The sequence below is a fragment of the Puma concolor genome, chromosome B1 (genome assembly GCF_028749965.1).
Source record: "Puma concolor isolate L17-30 chromosome B1, mPumCon1.1.hap2, whole genome shotgun sequence".
NCBI lineage: Eukaryota > Metazoa > Chordata > Mammalia > Carnivora > Felidae > Puma > Puma concolor.
In genome coordinates, this window is record NC_141670.1 from 136,966,513 (window position 1) to 136,973,715 (window position 7,203).

General features: G+C 39.6%; 1 pseudogene; it reads left to right on the forward strand.

Moving 5' to 3' along the window:
• Positions 1-6,435: 6,435 nt before the first annotated feature.
• On the forward strand, positions 6,436-6,991 carry LOC112858765 (ADP-ribosylation factor-like protein 5A pseudogene; annotated as a pseudogene).
• Positions 6,992-7,203: the final 212 nt, after the last annotated feature.

Here is a 7,203-nt window from a genome sequence, read left to right on the forward strand (position 1 = left end):
GGCTTAGGTCATGATCTCACATTTTGTGGGATCGAGCCCCCCATCAGTCTCAGCATTGGCAGCACAGAGCCTGCTTGGGATTCTCTCTCTCCCTCTCTCTCTATGCTCCTTCCCCACTTGTGTACACACACTCTCTCTCTCTTTCTTTCAATATAAATAAACATTTTTTTTTAAAAAATCAAGTATGTTGCAGTAATGTAAAAACCCTTTTTTGACTCCTCCATTAAATTCTCAGTGAGTTCTATTTGCTAATCCATGTTTTGTGGGATGATTGTGGGGTAAAACTAAAGAAATGCACATTTCATGTGTAGGTCAGCATGAAATAACATGTTAGAGGAATCAGAAGGAGGTAAAAAGCTATTGCAATATAAGACCCTTGAAAATTAGCATAAATCTAAGTACGGCCTTTATATTTGCACAAGCCATAGTTTTAGTAAGCTTTGGATCCAGGTATACCTATTTGGTCTTGAACCTCACTTTGACTATTTATTAGCTACATTGCCTTGGGTAAGTGAGTTCATTTCTCAGAGTCTCCATTTTCTTATCTTTAACAAACATAATGACAGTGCCACATTATGTACCTGGCACTTAGTAAGCACCCATTATCTGTTAGTTATATAAACTTTAAATTTAAATTGCTTAGCAAATGGATTCGCTAAGAGCTAAGGCTCTCAAAGCGCTAGCACCATTGAGTGAAAAATATAAACAATTTATTAAAGAAGGATTTTTTGAAATCACGTGAAATTTCTTTGAAAATCAAGTCTGTCTTCTAAGGCAGTCCCATCATGACTGTCAGTGCCACATGGAAGGGACTATGATGTTCCAAGGATCTCTTCCTCTCAATTCCTGCTGCACAGTTATTTGGGTATTACAGAGATTATAGGAATGACATAAAAGGGAAGGGTTAATTTGCCTAAGACCAATTGCCACAGACTGGCCACTCAAAGAGAAATTTGTAGGGCACCAGGAAAACAACTGGAACCAGGAGCTAAAGCAACCCCCATAGAAAACTGAGTTGGCAAATCAGGCCCATGGGCCACCAAAGCATGGAACTGCCACCACAAGGCCTGGATCAGGCCTAGGGCAAGGTTGATATTCTCCCAACCTGATATTGAGGTAGAAAAATGGGGCCAATATCTACTAGGTGATCTTTATTATACCCCTGATTATGTCAGGATAGGGGCTGGTTTTCCCTAAGCAGGTAGTTTATAAACTCACAGCCAGGTTCCCTCTCCTGGAGTCTGATGTCTGGTGCTGTTAGATCTGTTTTTTTGTCCCAGTGTGCAAGGGAGACCAGGGTGCCCACTCCTATTACTATTCCTATCCCTGTGTCTATCACTCAACATTTTTCCAAAGAACTTGAGATGTGTGTACTGCCTAATCATTCACCATTGTCTTTTTGTAAGGGCTCCAGGGAGTCCTTCACTATTTGGATATTTTTTTCATAATAGTAGATCTAGCATTAATTGAGAATTCCATCTGCTGATCATAAAGAGGAAGGCAAACCTAACCCAGTGAGAGAGAATATGAAGTTGGTGGCTGACAGCTTACTAGACACTTTTGTACAGTAGACCGTCTGATGGGATTAAATTCAGAAGAAAAAGTAAATGCTGCTTTCCAATTACTAGCCTTGAACTTTTGTTTTCACTGAACCACTTCCACCTCCTGCATGTCTTCTTTCAATGGTCTTGTCTAAAGACATGACCATTGCTTTAATTAGCTCCTTTTTTTCTATTTCTTCTTATTAAGGTAACCCATCTTAGCAGTACATGGCTAGTCATTCCTTCTCATAATTTTGCTAAGAGAAAGTGCTGAAAAGTTTTAAAAGTCCATTTATAAATAATGTTAACAACAAAAAAAAACCCAAAAAACAAAAAACAGAGAAGCCTGACTAGTAAAGGCTATTGCTCTACACAGTATTTTTAGGGGTTCTAGATTATGCCCAATGTGGCTCAACTTATAAACAAGAAAAGAATTTCCCAACCCTAAGAAAGTAATAATTACAGACAGATTGTACATGTTTTAGGACATAAAGAGTTCTAAAAGGGATGTACAAACAAAGTAAGAGAGCACTAGCTGAGATCTAAGAGGCATCTGTGCCAATTAAAGGGGGCTAGGGAGAGGCAGGAATAATAGGCTACTTGACCTAAACGCATAAATTCATACTTCTGCCGTACCAAGAAGATGGTGACTTCTCTCATCCACTGGGAGTCAAATGTTATATGCTGAGGCTAGAAGTACAGGTTCTTAAATAAACATTCTCACGTGTCTTGAATTTGAATTTTTCCATGTATTCCATGAGCAGGGGAGGGGCAGAGAGAGAGGGAGACACAGAATCTGAAGCAAGCTCCAGGCTGTGAGCTGTCAGCACAGAGCCTGATGTGGGGCTCGAACTCATGAACCGTGAGATCATGATCTGACCCAAAGTTGGAGACCCAACCGACTGAGACACCCATGTGCCCCTGAAGCAGAATACTTTTTAAAATAATCTTCAGGGGCACCTGGGTGGCTCAGTCGGTTAAGCATCCAACTTTTGATTTCAGCTCAGGTCATGATCTCACAGTTTGTGGATTCGAGTCTCATGTCAGGGTCTGCACTGACAGCTTTGAGCCTACTTGGGATTCTCTTTCTGCTCCTCCCCCACGCATAGGCACCCACACTCTCTGTCTCTGCCTCTCTCTCTCAAAAATAAACATTTTTAAAATAAATAAATTAATTAAATAATCTTAATTTATACTTCCATATCCCTCCTCTCAGTTGCATAAACACAATATAACTAACATTCAAAAGAATTAGAAACTTTGAGAGGAAAAGAATGAAAATGCAAGTCACTACTTTACAAGACTAAAAAAAAATGTCCCTAAGGAGAGCTCATCAACTCATGTGGGATAAAACAAATGGAAGTTTTTGGTTCTCAATGTAAGCTTTGGAACTCTCTGTGAAGCACTGGCACTAACATTTTCTTCCTAGTGATAAATGGAACCTCAGGGACATCTCCTAAAAAACTATCAAAATAAGTACATTTTACAGTAGCAGAGCAAGTTTCACTATTAGCCCTTACTCAGGTAGATGAAGGAGTTTCAAGATTACAGTTACTACCTTAAGAGTGACCCAGGCAACAAACGCCTTCCATAATAGCAGAGTGCAAAGGATTCCCATTCAATGTATACCCAATTATTTTGTCAGGTGTAACAATTTTCAGATAACTAAACTGCTTTCATTTAAAAATATTTACTCACCATATAAAGAAAATGTCTTTGAATGAAGCCATTTCCTTGTAAATTATTTTAATCCAAGAGCAGCAGGAAGAGTTATCAAATAATACACATGTTGAGAAAAAGAATACTGCTGAAGTCATTGTGGGGACAGTTAACGACTACCCTCAATTGTTACCAATTGTTACTATCCTTATTGCTACCAATAAGTTGATTTACCCAGTACTAAAATCCAACAGTGAAATGAATCTCATCATAAATTTGTGGCACGGACAGAAATTAATATTGCACCTTAAAAGGTAACCACATACAGGGGCACCTGGTGCCTAGGTCAGTTAAGTGTTGGACTCTTGATTTCAGCTCAGGTCATGATCTCATGATCATGGGATGGAGCCCCGAGTAGTGTGGAGCCTGCTTAAGATTCTCTCTCTCCCTCTATGCCTCTCCCACCCTAAAAAAAAAAAAAAATAGTTAATCATACAGTGGATATATGGGAAACCTGTACTTTCTGCTCAAGTTTGCTCTGAATCTAAAACTGCTCTAAAAAATAAAGTCTATTTAAAACAAAGAAAAGAAAACTTGACCATTTATTAAGTTTTCATTTTGTCAAAATGTTACTTTGTGTGGTGAATAAAATGTTCTCCAGCAATGCAAACAATGGGATAGTGAAACTATAATAATTCAATTCTATCTCTCCCATTTGAGGCCTTTAGATGCTTACATTCTATTTTCTAAGCCATAAAGACAAAAAAAAAAAAAAAATTCCAAACTCACCTCTTGAAAGAGTAGGCAAATTTTCCTATTTCTAGATCAGTACACCTTCATTTACAAACAAGTGCACCCCAAAATCAACAAAAGAAACAAATGGCTGGGCCTCTGAGAGCACATCCATAGAGTTCTTCCAATGCCTCTCACTATTGAAACAAGGCAACCTTGTATTAGAATGCAAAATGGAAACCCGGCCCACAGCAGTGAAGTTCCCCAAAGCCTTCTCCAGTGATTCTTGTTGGAGCATGAAAATTCTCAGACAATTTGCTTACCACCTTATAGATCGATTATACTATTTATCTTTGATAGAGAGGTGTGCATGTGTATATATGCATATGCTTGTGTGCATCTTGTAGAAAGGGTATAGTTATCTACCAAACAATCAGAATAAATCCACACCTTTGGAGAAACATTGGAGATCTATTCTGGATCATTCTGTGGGACCTGGAATGTCACAGGTGACAATGAACTCTCTCAGATGTTATCCTTTTCCAGAGAAGTGTTGGAAAGTACTTTAGAGAAGGAGAAATGAACTGCTGGAGGAATCAGGATAGGAATAGGTTCTGGTGTGAAACCAGTTCCTATGGTTAGGAGAAGAGGTTTCTTCAAAGATGTTCAGAGAACATCACTGTTCAGAGAAAATCACTCTCAAGAAAGAATTTAATACACACAAGAAATGGAGAAAGGCTCCATCTGAAAGACTGAGTATCTTAAATGGTTCTTCCTTGACCATGGAAAAGTTCTATTTTATAATATAGCTTCCATTTTCTACCATCTACATAGAACTCAACACAGTTACTCAAATCTTTCAGTAAAGTAATAAACCCATGGAGTTTGATGTGATATTGATGTAGAGCATCAAGGGCTTGTCTTTCCGAGGGAGTTTTCATGGAGACAGCAGAAACTCACTGAAGGGATTATGTCTAGACATGGCAGAAGGGGACCAGCAGGGGAGGAAGAGGTGGCCAACCTACAAATCAGAAGCAGCAAGAAATGGTACCTGGTACCAATGAGCAATAGTCTGCCAACACTTCAGTACACAGTGAGACCCTCCACCCACTCATCCTTTGGCCACAGAAAGTATCAAAATATTGCAAAGCCAAGGCATGATTTTCAGCTCAGATGCTGACAAGAAAGTGACAATATTAACTGAAATGGAGCATAAAAAAGTTCTGCCCTCTGTGCCTGCCCTCCAAGGACAATGCAGCTGACTCTGAGAACATGGATGCAGAATGGACCCTTGTGGTTATAAAGGGAGTGGCAAAGCCAGGCAAGCTGACCATAGCTGTTCCTCTGCAAACAAACAAAACCATCAGTCAAGATTTTCAGAGAAAAGTGTGGCATTCTGTGGAAATCAATAAGTAAAGATTTTGTACTTGGGGAGATCAAGGTGTAAGATAAGGGACATGTGGTAAATAGTAAACCCCGATACAAGAATACAGCCATGGAGAGACTCTGCTCTCAGTTGCCATCAATCTCCTTTTCTGTACATAATAGAACCCAAGGTTTAGCTAAAAGGCAGTATTTCCTAGCCTTCATTAGAGCAGGCAGTTGTCTTGTGACTAATTCTAGAGAATAAAATAAAAACAGAAGTATTGAGTGGGACTTCTGGGAAGGTTGATTAAAAGTAGCTCTCCAAATTGGTGCAGCCGCTCTGGAAAGCAGTGTGGAGGTTCCTCAGAAAATTAAAAATAGACCTACCCTATGACCCAGCAATAGCACTGCTAGGAATTTATCCAAGGGACACAGGAGTACTGATGCATAGGGGCACTTGTACCCCAATGTTCATAGCAGCACTCTCAACAATAGCCAAATTATGGAAAGAGCCTAAATGTCCATCAACTGATGAATGGATAAAGAAATTGTGGTTTATATACACTATGGAATACTACGTGGCAATGAGAAAAAATGAAATCTGGCCTTTTGTAGCAACGTGGATGGAACTGGAGAGTGTGATGCTAAGTGAAATAAGCCATACAGAGAAAGACAGATACCATATGGTTTCACTCTTATGTGGATCCTGAGAAACTTAACAGGAACCCATGGGGGAGGGGAAGAAAAAAAAAAAAAAAGAGGTTAGAGTGGGAGAGAGCCAAAGCATAAGAGACTGTTGAGAACTGAGAACAAACTAAGGGTTGATGGGGGGTGGGAGGGAGGAGAGGGTGGGTGATGGGTATTGAGGAGGGCACCTTTTGGGATGAGCACTGGGTGTTGTATGGAAACCAATTTGACAATAAATTTCATATATAAATAAAAAAATAATAATAAAAAAAAATAAAAGTAGCTCTCTCCTGGGGCCTCACATACAGCAGGGCGTCCTGGGCTTCAGCTCCCTCCCGTTCCCAGGAAGCGAGCTGGCCAGGAGCTGGAGCTGGAGCTCGGGAGCAGCAGCAGCAGGGGATGAGGCGTGTTCCTTTCCTCCCTTCAGTCTGAGCCAGGGGAGGCCAGGCGGCCCCAGGTGGCTGGAGGGGCATCCGCTGCCCAAGAATGGGAATTCTCTTCACCAGGATATGGAGACTGTTCAATCACCAGGAGCACAAAGTTATCATTGTTGGGCTGGATAATGCAGGGAAAACTACCATCCTTTACCAATTTTCTATGAATGAAGTTGTACATACATCACCTACAATTGAAAGTAATATCGAAGAAATAATGATTAATAAAACATGTTTCTTAATGTTTTAAGGTAGATTCTTGGTGGTCAAGAATCTCTTCATTCTTCCTGGAACACTTACTATACTAACACAGAGTTTGTAATTGTTGTTGTGGACAGTACAGAGAAAGAATTTCTGTAACTAGAGACGAACTCTATAAAATGTTAGCCCATGAGGACCTAAGGAAATCTGGATTGCTGATTTTTGCTAATAAACAAGATGTTAAAGAATGAATGACTGTAGCAGAAATCTCCCAGTTTTTGAAATTAACTTCTATTAAAGATCACCAGTGGCATATCCAAGCATGCTGTGCTTTTATTGGCGAGGCATTATGCCAAGGACTTGAATGAATGATGTCACAATTTAAGATTACATGATCCCTACTGACCTCTTCTCATAGACTTTGTATAAACTAAGTGCTGGACTTTATCTGGAAGCTGCAAAAAATAATGGTTTAGATATATTTATAATAAACTGATTTAAACTTTTCCTATAAGAAAAATTAAGACCACTTATTTGAGAACAAAGATGAAGTCTCACTTTCCAATATGCTTTCTCATTAGTCC